This window comes from Artibeus jamaicensis, unplaced genomic scaffold, assembly GCF_021234435.1.
Source record: "Artibeus jamaicensis isolate MK-2021 breed Jamaican fruit bat unplaced genomic scaffold, CSHL_Jam_final contig_233, whole genome shotgun sequence".
Classification (NCBI taxonomy): domain Eukaryota; kingdom Metazoa; phylum Chordata; class Mammalia; order Chiroptera; family Phyllostomidae; genus Artibeus; species Artibeus jamaicensis.
Window position 1 is genome coordinate 30,023,270 of NW_026521486.1, and position 21,415 is coordinate 30,044,684.

Below are 21,415 nucleotides of genomic sequence, written 5' to 3' on the forward strand. Positions count from 1 at the left end.
TCATTTTGAAAATACAACAATGATACTTTCAGAATTCGAACATATCAGAGGATATAAGCAATTTACAAGATTAAAATGTTATCGATCTGGTTTTCATATAATGGTTTCAAAACTGTTTTAGAAACAAAGTCATGGTAGAAATAATTTTCCTGGCTCTGCACTTTTACTGATGCTTCCGGTAATGGCCAACCTGGAGGAAGCGTTTCCGTGGAGTAACTATAACAGCCTGTTTGTCTTTAATGTCCTATGCTGCAAATTTGACTTATGAAATTAATATATTAATAAGTTTATAGCCCCCAAAGGCAAAAGGATAGATTTGTAATACATTATACGTTGAGATTATTTCCTTTGGGACGTATTTCATTCAGAGTTTATTCTTTTTTTTTTTATGAGTTTTTTTTTCATTATGAATTTAATATATTCATTTCTTATTTTATCTTGTCATTATTTGTTTATTTTTTTACATTTTATTTTTTTTATTTTTTTAAAAATATTTTTTATTTATTTATCTTTAGAGGGGAAGGGGGGAAGAAGAGAGGGAGAGAAACATCAATGTACGGTTGCCTTTCCTGCATCCCCTGCTGGGAACTGGCCTGCAGGAAACCAGCCTGCAACCCAGGCATGTGCCCTGACTGGGAATCGAACCGCGATTGTCTGGTTCGCAGGCCCGTGCTCAATTCACTGAGCTACACCAGCCAGGGCTACGTTTTATTTTTCAACTATAGGTTGCATTTAGCATTATTTTGTATTCGTTTCAAATATACCACATAGTGGTTAGAGAATCATATTTTACAAATAGTGATTGTTTATTTACATTTATAATTTAGTATGAAGGCATTGTATATACTGAATGATGTAAGTTTGAGTGAGATAAATGTAAAAGAAAGTGGTTTTTTACCTGTTGGGCTTCTGCTTTATACCACGGCCTCTCTCTGGTGACTTCTGGGATCACAGGGATGAACAAAACAGGCACTGCCACTGGATTTTTGCAGCTGCCAGTGCACAGGAGACATGGGTATTAGAGTGGTAGCCACACAGTTAAATGGATGAGCATATTTTAGAATAATTAAGGTGAGACTAGAAAGACGAGTTGGGGGAGTTAGTTTGCATGAGAAGAGCCTTCTAGGCTGCAGAGATCTGAAAACAGCCCCCCATGGCTGGAATGAGGGAGGGGGGACCCTCCCACTGGCTGTAGCTGGACAGAGGCCCAGGGGCCACACAGCACAGGACCCTGTAGCCCAACTCAGGTCTTGGCATTTTATTTCAGGTGTCGTGGGAAACTGTTGAAGGTTTTAAATAGAGGAATAACATTTTATATATTACTCTGGCTGCAGGGTGAAGAATTAAATGATGTGCAACATAGAATAGAAAACGTAGGATAGTTAAGAGGCTATCGCATTTCTCCAAATGAGAAAGCTGGTGGATGAATGAGGGCGTGTCGGTAGAGGTGGAGGGAAGTAGGCTAGTTGGAGAGAGATTTGGGGGGTAGACCCTACACGATTTGTTGGATCACATGGGAGGAATAATTCTGGCTTTGTGATTTACGCAGCTGGATGGAAGTTCCGTATGTGAAATGAGGAGAGAAGTTCGTTTTGGGGGGTTGTGGGGTGAGGGGGTTGGGAAGGGGTTGTGGGCCAAGTGTGGCGATCTGGAGGTCGGTGTTTGGTGGGGGACTTGGGCTGGGTGTGGGAAGCCGAGGGGAGGTTTTCGACAGGCAGTTGAGTGTACCAGTCTGAAACGGGGGAGTGGGTTAGAGAAACAGATTTGGCAACGTCAACATACTTACACTGTTGAGGCCAATAAACAGTCTGTAATGTGTATTTTTAATCCTGGTTTGTACCAGTGATAGGATTGAGATGGCATAACTGTGCTAAAACTTGACTGACACGAAAAATAACTACTTTTAAAGTAATGAGTAAAAATCAGGAATGTTGCTTAGAAAAGGGGCTTGGAAAGAGCCGGAATTTTCCTTTCACTAGAACTTTTTGTGATTTAATCCACTCCCTCCATCCTGATCTCATTCTGGAAGAATTTGATTACTTGCTTTTCTGTGCTGTTCCGAAGACATCAATCCATTTTCTTATTAAATGTTGGGATCTGGTTCACGCCATGTTGATTCCCATTCCTGCTTTGTACTATGTTTTTTAGAAATTACTAATCAGCTGAGTCTTACTCTCGGTCTCATTTTTTTCCATGGCCTTTCATAAGTTTCACTGTGCCCTTTTGCTAGAAAACCATCAGTGCGCACTCAAACCATCACCCCGGCCTTTTTTAGTCTTTCTGTCTCGCTTTGGAGTAATCTTGAAATCCTCCCTCATCTTATTAGACAGTTTTAAGAAAAGAAATGTCTAGCTGTATTAACTGGCATTCATATTTTCAGTGGTCAAAAGACTGGCTTCAAGCTAAAAAAGCCTCTTTATGGAAAATAATTGCCTTTCCCTTGAAGCATTACAAAAAAGGAAATGAATTACAGTTGGCTGGATAAGTATATTTGTTTTTTTAATCCCCCAAATACCTTTTTTCCTTTTAAAAATATTTTTTCATTTTAAGGATTTTATTTATTTGTTTTTAGAGAAAAGGGAAGGGAGGGAGGGGGAAAAAGAACAGAAACGTCAATGTGTGGTTGCCTCTCACACCCCCCCCCCCTCCACCAGCCCCACTATAGGGGACCTGACTGGCAACCTAGGCACGTGCCCTGGATGGGAATCAAACCTGTGACCCTTTGGTTCATAGGCTGGAATTCAGTCCACTGAGCCACACCAACCAGGGCCCCTTTTTTCTAATATTCATTCATTCATTTATCAACTGAATGCAAAGCTTGTGCCAGACAGTGCAGAAGAGAGAGCTGGGAAATACTTCCTGCATTCAAGATACTTCCTGTGTCTGTGCCTTGTGTCATGAAAGCAGGGAGTTTTATTACTGCCTGTGAGTAATAACAGTCGGAAAGTCTACCAATGGAAAATATAACTGTGACTGGGAAATTAGTTAAAAATCAATCTTATAATATAAACCTAGTAGCTGCTAGCATAGCATCTAATTGTTTCTAGCATGTTAGGGAAATAAAAATGACTCATTTAGTTAGCAATTTCAGTGATCTCAGGGTCCTTTCAGGTTCCCTATATGATCTTCCTCCCTTGCTTACCCTGCTCTGGGGAGAAAGCCACCAAGTTTGTTTTAAGACGGATGACCCCTGAGGAAAAGGGACCTCCCTATTTTCAACCCTCAAGAGGACAGGACTGAGATCAGAAGACCAGCAACTAGGCCAGAGCCAGTTTCCACAGAGGTTTTAAAATATCAGTGTAAAAACCCAATGAGCAGTGAAACCCGGGAATTTTACAGGCAGGCAGACGAGAAGTTGGAAAGGGAGAAGAACGAGGTGGGTTTAAAGGAGCTGGTTGGAAGCATCCCATTAACTGTACTTCATTATCCTCTGGTGGGTCGGACCGGGGTTTAAAAATGCTGCCCTGTGTGATGGCGAGATGTACATGGGCGAGAATGAAGGTGAAGTAAGGTTTGGGTTTTGGTTTGGTTTGGTTTTGCTTTGATTATAACTGTTATTGTGGATAACGTGCCAGGGTGTAGCAATCAGACTGCCTTGACAGCCTGGCACAACAGACCTTTCCACAGAGCATGTCTCAAGTTCACGTTGAGTGCTTTTGAACAAACAGCATAGCAGTGTGTTGCATGTGAGGGGATGCAGCCCAATTAGCTGTTGCTAATGTAGCCTCATCCCCTAAACCCATCTTGTTGCAAGATGGTAGATGCTTGTTTATCAGCTGCAACTGCCACTAACCAAAATATTTGGCTATGCAGAATAAGCTTAGCTGTAACCTAATCTGGTGGCCTCAAATCACCCCAAAATTTAGTATAATAATCATTTATTAACATTTACGGTTGCTCTGGGGCAGGGATTCTGGAGTTGCTTGCTTGGGCAGTCCTAGCTTAAGGTGTCTAACAAGGTTGTGGTTGGTACTGCCCTGGGGCTTAACGTGTTTGAAAGCTTGAAAGCTGGAGCTGGGGGGTCACATGGCTGGCATGTCGGGGCTGGCTACTTGGTGTCTCTCCACATGGGCCTCTCCACAGGATTACGTGGCCCTCATGACACAGCAGCGGGCTTCGTCCAGAGTGAACAAGCCAAGAGACGACCGAGACAGAAGGTGCAGCGGAGGACCCCCCACGGGGTGTGTGGGCCGGAAGGCCAGGGCCCTTGGGGGGGCGGTCTTACGGACTGGCTACCACACCTCAAAAGGATGTCTTAGTTAACAATTGCCTTGAATTTTTAATGAAGGAAAAGTAAACATGTAAATGCTTATATCATTTTTCAATCTTATGAAGCATTTAATTGCAGCAGTCTACATTTCTACTTTCCACAGGAAATTTGGGGAAAGTTCAGGTGTATAAAAACAATTAATTTTAGAGAAAATGGGATTCATGAGGAAATACAGAATGATTAAGCAAGTTCTAAATAGTTAAGTACACAATTGTGGAAAATCACATTCTAGGACAAAACTAAATTTGGTAGGAATCTAAAAATTTTCTTGTAGTCAAATTAGTAATACTAACATTAATAAGTACAATGCCTATTAACTAATTGGTCAGAGACGTGTGCTACTAAACTTTAAAAAAGTAGATAATTGATTAGGAAGGAGTTGGCAACAGTGGCCTGCAGACCAAAGTCAGTCTGCTTCCCTTTTTTTGTAAATAAAGTTTTATTGGAACATAGCCATACTGACTGATTTATGTGTTGTACATGACTGCTTTCTCATTACAAAGGAGACAGCGGCAGTAGTTGTGACCAGGACTAGTCCACGAAGCCTGAAATGCTTGCTGTCAGTAGGTTTGCAGTAGGTTTGTTGAACCCCCCACTCTAGACCGAGACTTCGGAATAAAAGATAAGGGTTCAGAGTGCTGATGAGACCCATACATCTAGGACAGCAGCATGTGAGCGAACTTTTGACTATAAAAGAAGGTGCTGTGTTAACGGCATTTTAAAATTTTTTTAGAAGTATTAATAACTAGAAGAGGAGCAGTAATTACTAAGATTCACAATAATAATGCCTCATTAGGCAAGACTTTGTGTATTATGGTAATTCATGAGCTTTGAGTAGGGCCCAGTGGGAACACACAAAGCCAGCATTTGGAAAACAAATGTGAATGTTATATTGACTGAATTAGGTTGTTGTGGAAAAGCAATTTAAATTTTTTAATCAGTTTCTTACTCAGAATTGGAAGTTAGGAATTTTATTATTTGCTACCTTGAAATGTGTTCTGGTTTATGGTTTAGAGTTTTGATTGATTGATTGATTGATTTTTACCTTGGAAGTATATAGACTTGAGCTTATGCCCCTGAGTTATATCCTTTATTTACCTATCTACTGCAGGATGACTTGAAGAGATACAGGTATCTACCAGTCATATGACAGGCTGCAGACAAAGTGAAATGTGACTCCTGGATAAGAAGCGCAAAGCTCGGGGCTTAGTGTCAGATGAGGGAGGACCAGGCACGAGGCAGTCCCGTGCATCTGCAGTAGGACTTCCCAGGTGAAACACATTTCGGATGGTGCCACCAGATTTTATTCTCCTATTAGATCAGTCTGGTGGCTGTGGTTAAAATCTACTTTCCAAACTAGTAAGAAGAGTTCACACCGAATAAAATACACTTTAAGGTTGTGGTATAAAGAGGAAACCGTTCAGAGGTGAAGTTATTGAGGCATTGCAATTTAAGAACATAACATCAGCCACCATATATTGGACAGTCACACTATTTTAGGCACATTTCAAAAGTAGCTCATTTAGCATTCACAGTAACTCCAAGGGATAAGACATAGTGTCGCTCCTCATTTCACACATGAGTAAAACGAACCTCGGAACCTGCCCAAAGTTAGTAGCCGGTCTAGCATTTGAATCTGGGAACACCTCACTACACGTCTCTGCACGTCACACCACCAGCCTGTAAACCTGTCCTCTTGTTCCTGGCTCCTATTTTCCTTTCCATTTTTTGTAACCTTCTCCCCACCTTTTCCTTTTCCCTATTTCCTTTTTTTTTATTGTTAATTATATAGCAACACATGCTCACCAAAACAATATATATAGCACAAAAGGGTATATATATATATATAAAGTAAAAATGAAAACAGCCTTCATCCATACTGTTAATATTTACTGTTTTCTTACCTCTTTTACTCAAGAAAATATACATATCCTGGAGGTATTTCCCATGACGGGACACAGTTCTGCCATGTTATTTGTACTGGCTGCATGCCATGATTCATAGACCAGATACAGTGTAATTGGTGCAGCCATTCCTGTTGATTATTCTCTTGATTTGAGGGATCTTGTTTTCTCTGTTGCTGTTTATGTATCATTGCCTAAAGTGCATCTGGTGTTGCCTTGCCTGCACCCGTGCAGGGGACTGAAGCATATCTGTCCATCTAGATAATTCTTAAAAAGCAGTGCCTATATTCTTGCCATGACCTTGAATGTTATTGTCTAATTTTTTTAACAGGATTTTGTTTTCGTATCATGAGGTCTTGTGACCCTTTCTTAAACTCTTGAAAAGTTTGTCTCTTTTCCTCAATTGTCAATAAATTGTATTTTACATGTCAGTACTGATTTAAAATTTTTAGGGGTACATTATTTCAATGAAATGTTTTAAAGTACCACATAAAAATGAGTAACATCGATTCTTCAGAGGTCATTAGACTAAAATTATGTATATTTTTAAATATATGTAGTGAAAAAAATTGAGCCACAGATTATTGGGAAGTAGTTTTCCCAAAGGAGTGTTAAAATAACCTAATTCCTCTTGTTCTTTTAGTAATTTACTGAGTTAAAGTATACAATTTACTATTATTGTTGATAAATTAGTTAATTGTGCCTTTTATAAAACAGCGATACTTACTTTGGACGTGTTTTGTGTTTTTTAGAAAACGAACGTTTCTAAAATGCACCCGAACTTATCTCCATAGTGTCTACTTGTATGTGGTAGACACCCATCTATGTTTATAAATGAACGAAGAGAGAGATGGATGGACAGGTGTGGGGAAGTGGGCCACAGTGTTGAGGAAATTGTCTGTTTGCGTTAATGGTTATGGTAGGATATAAAGAAGAAAAGCTACCCAGCTACCCTCTCGTGTTATAGGTAAGTGTGGGTAGACACGAGGTGCTGTGTGGCCCAGTAGAATAAATACAGACGTTCCCAACTCATCCCCTCAGCTTCCTAGCCTTGAAACCCTGGTCACCTTGCCTCGTGTGTAATGCGAACCGTGAAACCCATTCTTGTGCGGATGCTAGATCAGCCATCTGCCCGCAGATGATTCTCAACAAACAGTAGTTGGCACTGCATTGCTGCTCGAACTGGTTTATGAGTCTAGCTTTTTTTCCTGCTTTTCAAATTTCTTTCCTGTTTTTTTTTAAATTTAAGAAATAGAGTAGTGATTTTGGGGTGGGTTTATCATTGATTGAGAAAATAAGCTAAATGGGCTTTTTGGATTCCAGAGTTGACTGATGATGTTGGCATTGTTAAAATGTTCAAACCCTTGCCTGTGGGCTGTAATAGAATTTAGTTAAGTCCTGAGAGCTAACTTGTCTTACTACCTTCAGAGGTGAATGTACCTCCCGCCAGCTGGACCTCCTCCCTTGCCCTTGTGTAGAGACGTCTGTCTCCTCCTCCTCCTGGCAGCCTTCAGCATAGTCGATCCTTGACACCTTTTCTCCTTGTCTTCACAGACTTACGGGTTTCGTGCTGCTTTTCTGGCCACTCTTTGGTGCCTCTTTTTCCTTCTGCTTCAGCCATACCCATTGTACTTATTTTGAAGGATCTCATTTATTCCCCTCTCTGGGCCTTAGCACTGCCCCTCCCTCCGCGTAGCTCTTTGCGCACGGCTCAGCTTTTGGATGAGGCTGACGACCCCATTTAACTCCAGCACCCTGACCACACCTCCAGCGCCTCTGTTTTTTTTTTCCATAGCACTTAGCCTTTCATCATCCAGTTTATTTATGTATTATGTTTATATTTGCCTTCTCTGATGGAGTGTAAGCCCCATGAGGGCGAGGATCTGTCTTTCACACTAAGCCCCTGGCACAGGGCCTGGCTCGTGGTCGGCATTATTGATTAAATGAGGCACGTGTCATGAGGTCTCTTTCAGATCAGCTCACTCACTACCAAGGCTTTCTGCGGGCGCTGTGTCACTCATCCATGAATCTCCATCTCCAAGCCAGGCCTTTTTCCATTTCTGCACACACTGACCTCTCCACGTAGTGCCTGCTAGACAACGTTAGGAAAGAGAAAGAACTTTGTAACCATCCTTAATTTTTATCTTTCCTTCACTCACCTCCCACCCCAACCTCCAGTCTGTCAGAAGGCCCTGTTGGTGATTCCTCCTTCCAAGAAGTAGCCAAATCTCTGCCATACCTCCCGTTAGTGCCACAGTTATCTCAACCAAACAGTTGTAATAGCCTCTCAGCGTTCTGCTGCTTCTGCTGTTGACCCTCTGCAGTCTGTTCTCCCCACTGCAGGGGGAGGCATCCTGTTACAGTGCAGAAACACAAATCAGGTCACACCACAGCCTTCCAGTGGCTTTCCGTGACGTGTAGAATACATCCGAAGTCCGTCCTCGGGCTTGCAAATGCAAGGCTGGTTGACCTGCTGCCTCCCAGGCCTCGTCTCTTCACTGTTTCCTCCTTGCCGCACCATGCTCTAGTCACGGGGGCCTGCCTTCTCCTCTTTAGATTTGCCTTAGAGCCCCTCCACTCACTGTCCACTCTGTCTGGATTTCTTTCCCCTGTTTCTCTCATTGTTGGAGCTGGTGCTTACATGTCGTCTCCTCAGCAATTTTCTTCACCGTCCATTCCCTCAGCCATTAGCCCGTCTTAGTTCGTAGCATAACCCTTTCCCACTGTCTTACACATTCCCTGCGAGTTGCTTTTCTCCCCCCACACCCCCTTGCCCCCCGCCATGGGGTTGTAAGCACACGAGCGTGCAGACCCTTTTACCACTGTAGCCCTGTTGGTGGAAGAGTGTCTGGCACAGAGGCGATGGGTGCGCAGTACATCTTTGCAGAATGAATGAAAGAATGAACAAAGGGTACAAATTGGGTTTTTTTGTTTGTTTGTTTTGTCTCCGAGCAGAAAACAGAGAATAGTCCTGCCTCACCCTCATTTTCCCTTTTCATTTGCACAGCACAATATTTTTTAAAAACACTTTCCTCACTATCTTTATTTAGAAGCAGAATTGTTGAGCGAGTGTCTTTGTTTTTCTAGCAAAGCATGAGACAGTTTGAATGCCCCTGGTAAGGCATTGGCGGTTTGAGTGTCAAAATAATGCATGATTAGAGCTGTTTATTATCATGCCACTTGCTAAATAGATGCTGAGGGTTTATCACTGCAATAAAAGTCACTGGGATATTTAAGTTTATTTTATGAAAATATGTTGTAAAATTTACTGTCCTTTTTTCTGTCAGATAGTCACACTTTTTTTAAGGATTTTATTTATTTTTAGAGAGAGGGGATGGGAGGGAGAAAGAGAGGAATAGAAACATTGATATGTGAGAGATATTTGGATTGGTTGTCTCTAACTGGAGGCCAGGCCCACAACCCAGGTATGCGCCCTGACTGAAAATCAAACCGGCAACTTTTGGATCACAGGCCAGCCTGTGATTGGATCAATCTGCTGAGCCACACAAGCCAGGGCAACTGTAACAAATGTTGATGCAGAATTTACTTATTCCTTTGCTCAAGATTCTTATAAGTAACATGCCCCAGATTTTGTCTTCTTCTTACTATTTCTTTTTCATCGTGCACATCCAGAGGCCTACTTTCTTGCTATGTATTTGGGGGAGAAATCCTCATTTTGTCAGGTATTACAGTCAATTGCATATTTTTATAAACCAAAGGGAATCTGCTTTTTTCTTTGTTTTTTTAAAATGCCCTCTGAAGACGTCTGAGTGAGAAAGCGGTAAAGTACGAATAGGGACCCCTGACCCACGAGACTCGGTGCTGCGTGACTGACTGTCCCTGTGTTGTGCTGAGGCGTCAGTGGTTTGTCCCAAGGAGGGAAGTGGTGACAGAGGCGGCAGCCGCTGTCTCTAACTTGTGCTTTATTTCTCTTCTTCAAGATCCTCTTCTGGGGGCTGGGGTGGAAGTTGGGCCTGACTGCAAATGGGGGGTGGTGGGGTTTTTCAAGGTGTTGGGAACGCTCTAAAACCAGGTGCGGTTAGGGCTGTATAGCCTGTGTAGTTACTAAATATCACTGAATGGAATATCATGAATATTATGAAGGTACATTTAACTTGCATAACACTACACAAAAAAACAGCATTAATCCCAACTGCTTGCTTATGAGTTCTTTTCACAAGTATTCCTCTCTCCTTTCCCCACCTCTTCCCTCATTTTCTTAGCTGTTAAAGCCTTTCTCAGTGATTTTGCCTCTTTCATAAGCTCATTGCCCCTGAGATCACATTTAGATCGTGGATTTTGGAGTCCAAAATCTCGATCCAGTTCCAACACTGATTATCTGTGTGTTAGTGGGTCAGCCTCTGGGCATCGGACTCCAGATGTGGAAAACAGGTGGAACAGTAATAGAATTGGTTGCGTAGGGATGTTGTTAACATTGCATGAAACCCTATATCTGAAGCCTTCTGTATCAGCTATTTGTATCACCACTTTAAAAAGACTCTGAACGGGTGAGGCAGTGAGCCGGCGAGGTGGTGGTGAACTCAGATACCAGGGTATTTAGGTGCAACACTGCCTTTCCAGCTGTGTGAACTTAGGTAAGATGTAACAAAGCTCTTTGGCTTTATTATCTCATCATCATGGGAAATTTTAAATAGTTATCATGTAAGGTTGTTGCAAAGGAAAATGATATTTTCCACATAAAGTTTATATCACAGTTCATGACAAAACACTCAATAAATGCTCATGGAGTCTTTTTTTAGTACCGAGTCCCGCCTAAGTCTTCTGTAAGCCTGTTTTTGGCCCTTGAATAGTATCAAAACGGTTCCCAGAGAGTCGTAATGGCACCTGGTAGATAAACCCATCAGCCTTTCGCATTCTGTCCTGGAGCACTGGCCACTTCCTTGAAGTTTCTCCCTCTGTTTCCTTGCTATTACTCCTGGCCGGGGTGGGGGGTGGGGGCGTCATTCTGACCCTTGTCATCTCCCTTCCCAGGCTCATTATCTGGTTTCTTTTTTTTCTCTGCCACAGAAGCTGGTATCCTCCATTGCTTCATCTGCTTCTTTTATTCTGTGAACTTGTGTCTTTGGCCATGGTACCTTTTTTGAACTCCAGGTGGATTATTTCCTTCCACCTGCTGTAGATATTACTAGGTGACTGTCAGCAACCGAAGGTCCGCCTGTTTGGAACTGAGCGATCTCCTTTCCTGTTCCCACTCCTTGTGCTGAACTCACACTTCACACTCCCCGAGGTGCGGCCCTGGCACCTGTCTCCTGCATCTGTATTTTGGGGGCTGCTCAGCCGTCTCCCTGCACCCTGTTGCCGAACCAGGACCCTTGTACTTGTACTCTACTTTTCTATCAGTACCATTTCCTATTAATTCTGTCTTAAATCTCCCTGGTTTATTATTTCCTCTGCAGTGTTTTTCTTATTGCACTGCTTCTCAGTCTCCCTCCCATTCTTATATTCTAATCAGTCCCTGGCCATTCATCTCCCTCCTCTCTATTTATTTTGTACAAGTTGCCATTTGCATTTTATTTAAAAACATGAATAGGTCCATGTCATTGCACTATCTATCTATCTATTTATATTTTTATTTATTTATTTTTAGAGAGCGGGGAAGGGAAGGAGAAAGAGGGAGACAAACATCAATATGTAGTTGCCTCTCGCACGCCCCCCACTGGGGACCTGGCCCACAACCCATGCACATGTACCAACTAGGAATTGAACTGGAGACCCTTTGGTTTGCAGGCCCGAGCTCAATCCACTGAGCTACACCACCCAGGGCTCACTGCACTATTTAAAAATACTTAGTGTCTCTGAAATAACAACACTGATAAATTTGTTCATTTTACATACTCAGTAAATTCTAAGAGTTCTTTAAAAGTCTTTAATGAATTGTTTCTACTCCTCACTGGCCTCTTTCTGCTTCCATTCTTCTACCAGTCCTGCTCAAATACTTTCTGATCTGTGGATGACACAAAATTATTGTATTCTGAGCAGCCATGCTTCCTGGTTCTCTCACGATGTGTTTTGACTCCCTCTGTCCATCTCACCCTGCGAACTACCGAGTACCCGGAGCAGTGGCTCTTAGGAACCGTGAAGCCATGTGGGGAACATCTTCATATCTGGCCCCTCACTGCCAGATTGAAAAAGTACTGGACCCTGAACACGTGCGCTGGAGTGTTTTTTTAGTTACCCATGTGATTGTGAGGTGAGCCTGTGGTAAAGGAAAAAGCAGCAAATTGGAATGTAGGTTGGGTGTATTCACTTCCGTTCTCCCATCTCCCATTCCCTCCCTGCTGTTAGGTGTGGGGTAGATGCCGTCCTTCCTTAATATGTGTACACACGGTGGAACTGTGTAGCTCACTTGTCATAAGAATAGGTTATATCTTTCACTGAGTTTTTATAAATTCATTCACTCTTACTGGAGTCACATTGGGAACTATTTTTACAGGCTTTGTAGGTAGAAAAAATGTAAGCTAGTAAATTAAAGAATGAGTGATGAGAGATCAATGTTTTTTTAAGTAGGACCTCTAATTAAGATCAAAGGAGAATTGTAATTAGCATGATGACCTCAATTTTAAACCAGAATGCTACAGCTGAGTGTGTAAGAGAGGAAATTCAGGTTAAAGAGCAATTAGGTGATGTGGAAGAATTCGAAACCTGAATTAGGAAAGGGGCCTCGGGCGCCAGTGTGCTGGCATTAATGCCTCTTTCACCTCTTTTGTGTCTGTCTTTCCAAAACCGAGTCCTTCATCCTGCTGGTCAACTCATGGCCCTCTTTTATTACCCAGGGCGTGAAATACTTCTTCTTGCCATATCTGCTTCCAAATTCTGTCTCAGATTAATTAGCTTCTCATTTCTTCTTCCTCTCTTCTCATTGTTGACGGCCCTCTTTCCAGTATTGACACTGCCAGTGCCCCAGACTCTCTGGTGCCCACACCTGTCCACAGGCCTGCTGCCGTCCCCCTCCTCCTCCTCCTCCTCCTCCTCCTCCTCCTCCTCAGCCTCCTTCCTGGCTGCTGCTTCTCCCTTCCCTCTCCTTTCTGCTCCAGATCCTGAGGATTCATCTAGACATTTCGACAACTCCACCCCCTCTCTTTAAAAGCTTTTCTGAATTCCCCTACCAGAATGCTTTCTTACTTCCCTCTAAACTCTCCAGAGCATTGAAGCACCTCCCTTTTGCCATGATAATCTCATATTTGTTATATGTACTCTCTCTCTCTTTTTATGTAATTGATTTTATATAGAGAGAGAAACACGTGCCCTGACCAGGGATTGAACCCACAACCTTGGAGTATAGGATGATGGTCTGATCAACCAAGGTGCTCAGCAAGGACCTCGTTATGTGTACTCTTGCCTCATTATCTCTTAAGTTCTTTTAAAGACAGATAGTCCTCCTTGTTTTTCTTTCTGCTATGCATTGCGTTGCACCACACCTCATTTATAACATGTTCTCAATATGTGTTTGTAGACCAGAATTACGGTAGATTTGTTTGTTTCCAGTGAAGAACTTTTCCTTTCTCATTCAGGGATTTACAGCTTCTCTAGTATCCTAGGTAACCTACTCTTCATGCAGAATCCTCACCCTCACACATACAGCACACAAAACATATTTACACTTAGTGGTACTCGGGTGGCTCTCGGTATTTGCTCTTTATCGTGTGCTCCCTCTTTTCCTGGGCTGCTTTTTTCTTTATGTCGCATGCAGTATCCACAGACCGGGCAGTCGTACCTACCTGCCTACCTACCTGATGCTCACTGTCAGTAAGAATGAGTTGCTTTGGTAAAATGCTAAAGAAAAATAGGATGTTGGTAGTTTTCTTTGAATGTAACTCAAACCCCACCCCAAAAAGTGCTAGAATTAAATGTGGTTCCATAAATGGTTCTCTGCGGTTTTTGAACAGAGATTTCTTTAACATATTATTTTTTATAAGCTCTGAACTTCTTATAATGCTCTTGCCCCATTATCGATGAAGGCCCAGTCTTAGCTGCTGCTGTGGAATTTGTCTATTTTCTATGCCTTCTTGCTTTCCCAGGCCTGTCACGCAAATTTGGGGGGAAAGAAGGGTAGGCAAGTGTACTACTCACAAAGTGAGGCATTTGTGTGGGGGGTGGGTAGGTATTTGGTTCATAACAGGGAAGTAACCAGGGAGGGTTGAAGAAAGGAAAAATCATGAATTAGTATAAGGACCCATTTGAAGATGGGTCGGCCCCACTCTGGCAACGGTTTGCTATCCCAAGCTGTGCGTGTAGTATATGAACACTTCCTATATTTGCTTGTCTGCCCAAAGTGAAAACGGGAAGTGGATTCACAAAACTTGCCCAGTGTTTTTGGTGGGGCTGCATCTACTGTGCTAATTTCTATTTCTAGAATGTCGAAGTGGTCACAGTGAACAGAGAGAGGATAAGCTTCTCGACTGCAAAACTATGTAGTATTGGCAGCAAGTAACCAGACAAATTAGTTATTTGTTGATGTAAACACACATATGTGAATTATTTAATTGAAAATGCAAAAAAGAGAACTATTAAATCCTGTTTATAGCTTTAGCAGCATTGGGGTAAGATTGGTTGTCATATAAACATACAAACTATTATGTATAATGCACAGGTAAGAAAAAATTCTATTGCTGTAGTTTAAAGATAGCACACATTTTTACTAAAGGTACCGAACATTTCAGTTTACTGATATTTGCTAATATTTTCAAAGGAGAAATTAAAATACTGCTAGTTAGTTTGCAGATGGTTTTACTTGGTGAATAGGCAAAAGGACAGAACAAGGGGTTACAAATTAAGTATGAATGGCTAGTAGCTTATTCATCAGTGGTCAGGTTTACTTTTGGGGATCACATCTTGGGTGTCATGACATTTCCAGTTTATGCCAGCACTTTTTGGAATACTTATGTTGGCATAGTGAAATATGGAAACCTAAGAACTTGTTTTAATAAGCGTAGAAATAATCATTTCCAGTCACATCAAGTTAATGAACCATAGAAATCAGGAAGCTAAAAACAAATCAATTATCATTTGATGGTTCCGTGTAGTTTATTGCAGTTAATGATCTTCGATTGAATGTGCAGCTCTCTAAGTTGGTTTGGAAGTAGGCCATCACAAGCCAAGATGAAATACCAAGTCATTTAAATTAGACACCGAGCATGCTCGTAGGAAGTACTTCTGGAGACTGCAGCGGAGTTCAGTTTTATTTTAGTTAGAAGAGCAGAAGAGAGATCCTGGTGTGCCCTTTTGTCATCATTCCGTCAGAGAGCATGTAATTTGTCTTCAGGAACCAGAAGCCTAAGACAAAGAGAAGAATCCAGGTTTCTAGCAAAAGGCTACGTGGTGAGTCGATTAGCTGTTTTATTCTACTTTGTCATCCTTAGCAGGGCTATGTATGTCTCAACATCTGCTGCTTGTTTTATGCTAAACCAAAGCTTTGTGTGGCAAGTAACTTGGCTGAGATATGGAGAAAATTGTTTCTGCCAATTGTTTCTGTCCAGATCTTTCTTTTTAAATATTTTCAGAACATTTGTACATTTCTGAGGTGACAAGTTCATAAATTGCTATGCTGATACTCCTTTGTGTTCTTCACAAATTTCATTTGCTCACTGGTGCTGAATAATGCTGGCAGAATTGTGTGCTTGAGGGAGTTCAGAATTTGCCTGTACTTTGGCATTTTTGTTCCTGTATTTTAATGAATTTATAACTTTTTTCTTTTATATTTCTGCACTAAATCTTAAAAAGTGGTGGTGGTTAAGACTCATTTAGTATAAGAAAAAGAATTCTTTAAAGAAATTCAGATGAGCATGTTGTAATATGTACATATTGTTCAAAAGTTGCCTCAAAAATAAATTGGTTTTGTAATAGAATTGGTCATCTAAAACACTCTAAAATCAAATGAGATTGACAATATATTTGTAAAATATGTTATGATAATTCACCTTTCACATTTATAGTCTGTTCTGTTTTTAGATACTGAATTAGCTACAGAAATGTTTAGAGCACAATCACAGTTTTGCTGTTAGGGGCTCTTACTACCCTTGAGCTCGTAGTACGGTGACTGCTTGGGAGCTGTGTTTTGTGATTATTTTTATTATCCAAAATGTGCATATCTTACTGTGAAATTAAAGGGGAGAAGACTTTGCACATTTTTTCCCATATTGTATTCTCACAATATCAAGTGATTTTAAAATCTATACATACTTTATAATGAACATGATTTTTATTATATATTTATAATAGATAAACTTGGCAATCAAATCTTCAGGGTATTCTCTTGGAAATTAAAATTGCATACTCTGCTTGAGATAAATCCTTGTGTTTTTGGAGATTTGAAGGAAAAGCATGAAATTACCATATTTATTTCCTTGGGGGGGAAATAGTGTTTGAAACAGGAAAGTCAGGTAAGGAATTTGAGGTATACATGCTGCTTTAAAGAGTTTGGGGAAAATGATGGAGGTGGGGTGGGGGAGAAGAGGAAGAGAATAATACTAAAAGCTTGGTGCCTTCAAATGCCAGGCAATTATGTGATGCTTTCCTGAAATATCTTTATTTTGTGAACTGCCCCCACTGTGCCATTTTCCGGGGTTGGCACATGTGAGGGAAGTGGGCGTATATTTCAGCTTGTATATTTGTGGAAAAGGGAGGGTTAGCAGTTAGAGATGAGGATACGCAAGAAATCTATTCCCACTTCTAAATACTGACTCGTGTGACCTTGGGCACCATACATACCCAAAGGAGCCTCATTTATGGTTTTTAAAGTAATAAGACTGTTTCTTGGCCTCTTGCAAAATTTATGAGGTGCCATAAGTCATTCACAGATAGTTGCTGTGGGTAAAAAAATAAGTATTGCTTTTATGGAATCTTATCAACTGCTTTTTTTTTTTAATTAAAAAAATAGTTTAAATCTTGAAGTCCTCTGTGTCTTTGAAACTAACTTACCAGAAATAAATTTTCCATATATATTATGTAATTGAAAGATGACAGATTTTTAACTTTTCCCTCTGTATTGATTCTAGACTGTGGATAATCATGAAATTTTCATGGCAAAATTACAGTCTGTACTCTTTTTCTCTCATGTATTTCATACTATTTATTTACCTCTAATTTTAGAACTTCATAGATCATTGATAGAAGTTAAATACTGCAATATTTTACTATAATTAATGTAATGCAATTAATATAATGTAATGCAATACATATAGCTGCAAAGGCTATATGTATTATAGTATGTAAGTATATTAAAGTAACATGTTGCATATCTTAAGTTTACCAATGTTATATGTGTAAAATATCCAATTTAAAAGATAACCAATGGGAGAGCTATTGAAAAAATATTGAGAAAAATGAGAATACGAATATAGAAAGAAAAATTAATCATGACAAGGATTTCTTTGCAAAATACCTGTATATTTGTTCATTTCCAGATCATTAAGTTTGTTAGCTCACTTATTTAATGTAACATTAGCCAGTTGAGGAGCATTTATTTCCCAGCTTTTATGAAGTTCAATAATGCTTAAAGATTCCAAGATCTTACTTGAAAATGGGGTCCATGTAGTCATTTAGGTTGGAGAGTAATGGGCCACCAGGGCTTGTTTATAGCAGGACTTCCTGACCTTGAACATCTTGTTCAGAACTTTATTCTAGATCTTAATTCTCTGGAACATGGTTTACTGTTGAGAAGAAAAATCAATAAATTATATTAAAATATTAGCAAACATTTTAATAATTCTGAGTATGAACTCATATTGAAATACCTGGATAAGTGAAGGGAGAATTATGGGTTTGCTTTTATCTCCCAGAAAATTGCCTCAATTCTTCTGTCATTTTTCATTTAGAAGAACAGTCTTATAATTAACAATGTAAATGGGATATATAGCATATGATTAAATTTAAATATGGTAATGGTGACATGAGTTTAAATTAACAGCTCTGAAAACCCAAAACCTCAGGAACTATGAGCAGTGAAAATATATGCAAAGAATTTGGGGCACATCATGATCTTGTAGAGGTTTGATCATTCTTACAAGTTCCAGTTCATTCTCTTCAAGTTACTCCTAGGTTACTCCTGTAGAGAGACAGATTAATTTTTAAAAGCAGGTTTATAATGGGCAATGTGATTGCTTATTTGTAACCTGGTAGGCCTGAGGTCCAGCTTTAGCCTCTTATGTGGTAACTCTCTGTATTTTCAGTAGTGTGACCTAATAGAGAGTTCGTCCCTCCCAGTGCAGTGCGGAGCCTAACACTAAATGCACGGTTGCGCATTGAAGAAATTTAGAGTTGTTTTATTTGCAGCGCGCTAAGCAAGGAGACTGGGAAGCTCTATAGCTTAAAACCCAGATTCCACCCTGGCTGGTGTAGCTCAGTGGATTGAGCGCGGGCCTGCAAACCAAAGGATCGCGGTTTGATTCCCAGTCAGGGCACATGCCTGGGTTGCAGGCCAGTTCCCAGCAAGGGACACAGGAGGGGCAACCATACATTGATATTTCTCTCTCTCTCTTCTTCCCTTCCACTCTAAAAATCAGTAAATAAAATCTTTAAAAAACAACAACAACAAAAAACCCAGATTCCCTGATATTTAATAATTGGGGCTTTTAAGGGCAAAAATCATGAGTAATCATGAGTAAAGGGTGGATAGTGTCACAGGCTCTGTTGATTGGCCAGTTCTCATGCAGGCTTAACAATCAGAAATATTCAGCTCCTGGCATCATTCTTTTCGGGTCTGTGTGACTGTCGCCAGGTGGTCTCTGGTTTGACAGACTGCATTCTGCTATCATAAGCAGAGTAGACCTTCTGAACCAACCCAGCTCTACCAGAAGGTCTGCAGGCCTGAGGACATGGCAGCATCCCAGCGGATCTGTGACTCTTAGGGCTAATTTAATAATTTTAACTAGAAGTTAAATTCTTACACATTTAGTCTGTTATGGCTTGCGTTTTTAATAGTAAACAGATATCAATATATATCTTCTACATTGATGAGAATTGACTTTTGTATAAAGAGCCCAGCATGATGCCAGCCACGGTGTCTCCTTAATTCCCTTTCCAAACAATTACGTATTTTCTGTATTCAAATTTCTTTTCATTTTATTTTTCAAAATTCTATTTGAAATACCAGACTCAGGAGGTATACTGCTTTATGAATAATAATAACTTAGAATCTCTTTATAATAATAATTAGGCCAGAATGTATGAATGATGAAATGTTAAAAGGCTCTCAGTTGCATAGCCAGCTTTTTACAAATAGAATAATAGCTAAATACTCATACATTCCGACTGTTTTGGGCCTGGTAGAAAAAGTGGTGAATATTTTGGTTAAAGAAACACCTTAAATTTGTTTTTACTACTGTATAAGCAATTTTAAATAAATAAAATCACATTTAGTGAAGTATGAACTTTTAAATTAGTAGAAACTGAACAGTGCCTAGCACAATTGGTACCCAGTAAATGTTTAGTGATTACATTTTTCTTTTCATGTTTTTCAATTCATATCAGTGAATAAAATTATTGAAGAGCTTACTTTTTTGTTTCTTTGTTCTCTGTATTTGTGAAGATTGCTGTTCTTTAAAAACAAAGCCCTTTTCATACTTTGAAAGTTGCTGTTTAAGAAACATTTAAATTATTAGATCCTATTATGTAATTTCCATAGTGACTAATAATGTGAGTTGACAGGGACACGAAAATTTGATGAAATCTGGCCCAGATCAGGGTTTGAATGGTACATGGTTGGCATTGGAAAAATGCCTCAAATACTGCCTTTCAGCCCATTGCTGTTGTATGTTATCTTTTCTCTAGGACATTTCTAAGACTAGCTTTTCTGTGTAATTTTTATTTTTCAGTCCTCACTGGAAGACCGTTTTTCATTGCTTTTAGAGAGAGAGAAAGGGAGGGAGAAAGAGAAACATCAGTGTGAGAGAGAAGCATCAAGTGGTTGCCTCCTGCAGGCACCCCAGCCAGAGACAGGACCCACAACTCCACAGGCCTTTGGTGTATGAGACAACACTCTGACCAGCTGCAGCCACACGGGCCAGGGCCTAAAGCTAGCTTTCAAGATTAGCTAGCCCTGGCTGGTGTAGCTCAGTGGATTGAGCACGAGCCTGTGAAGCAAAGGGTCGCTGGTTCGATTCCTAGTCAGGGCACATGCCTGGGTTGCAGGCCAGGTCCCCAATAGAGAACACATGAGAGGCAACCACACATTGATGTTTCTCTCCCACACTTTCTCCTTCCCTTTCCCTCTCTCTAAAAATAAATAAAATATATTTTTAAAAAGATTAGTTAGCTAACTCAATATAAAACTATTCTAATATGAGATCTCGGGGGTATAAATAATTTAAGATGGGTACTTCAAAAGTATATGTAGTAGTGTCCCTCTTATCCACAGGAATATGTTCCAAGACCCCCATGGATGTCAGAAACCATGGATAGTACCAAACCCCATTTTTACTATATTTTTTCTATCCATACACACCTATGAGTAATTTATAAATTCGGCACTATAAGACTAACAACAATAACTAATAATAAAATAGAACAGTTATAACAATTACTTTGATAAAACATGTGAATATAGTTCTGTCTCTTTTTCTCAAAAATGTCTTTTAGTATACTCACCTTCTCATTGAAAGTAGGCATTTTATGGCTTTTCTTTGGCATATCCAAATTGCCAGCATTGCTATTCTTGTGCTTTGGGTCATGAAGGAAAGTCAGGGTTGCTTGAACACGTTTCTGATCCCTTGACGGGCAGTCTTGCAGCTTGTCTGCTATCTAGCATTCATCTGTGGGTTGTTTTTCTAATTCAGATGAACTGTCATGGAATTTTTCCCCCCTTTGACTGTCAGAAAGTATGTTTTAGATATAAGCAAAATTTTCCTAGGGACTATACTTTTAGGAACAAATTTCTGAAATTACAGTTTAAATCAGTAAGAAGCTATGATTTGTGTACTAAAAGTGATTTGGTAAGTATTTCAGAAACATTATCTTTCCTTTGAGGACAAGTCGCTTATGGCAAGAAAAGGAGAGTTGCAGCAGTTGACAGCTAACCAGCAAAATCCATCTGGGATGTGCGTATCTTAATCCTAGGAAGTAGTGCAAATATCACTCCATATAAACAAGTAGAAATTGTAGGGCAAAGGATGTGAACAAAACTTAACTGCATATCTGTTTCCTGGTTGGTCAGAGACCTCATTTTCACTTCCTTTTCCCAACTTCCCTAAAGAGTGTATAAGGAAGCAAGAATTCTTTTTATTAT

The 21,415-nt window shown here is 40.2% G+C and overlaps 1 protein-coding gene across 6 annotated transcripts in view; it reads left to right on the forward strand.

The window, feature by feature from the left end:
- PLEKHA5 (pleckstrin homology domain containing A5) overlaps positions 1-21,415 on the forward strand; it is a 202,495-nt gene that overhangs the window by 64,545 nt on the left and 116,535 nt on the right. Inside the window, exon 1 of one of the 6 annotated variants that reach the window (XM_037136578.2) lies at positions 15,063-15,513. The exons of the other annotated variants lie outside the window; for them this stretch is intronic. The gene's annotated coding sequence lies outside the window, so the exon portion shown is untranslated. Of the gene's footprint in view, positions 1-15,062; positions 15,514-21,415 lie in introns of those variants that run through there. 6 annotated transcript variants of the gene reach the window in all.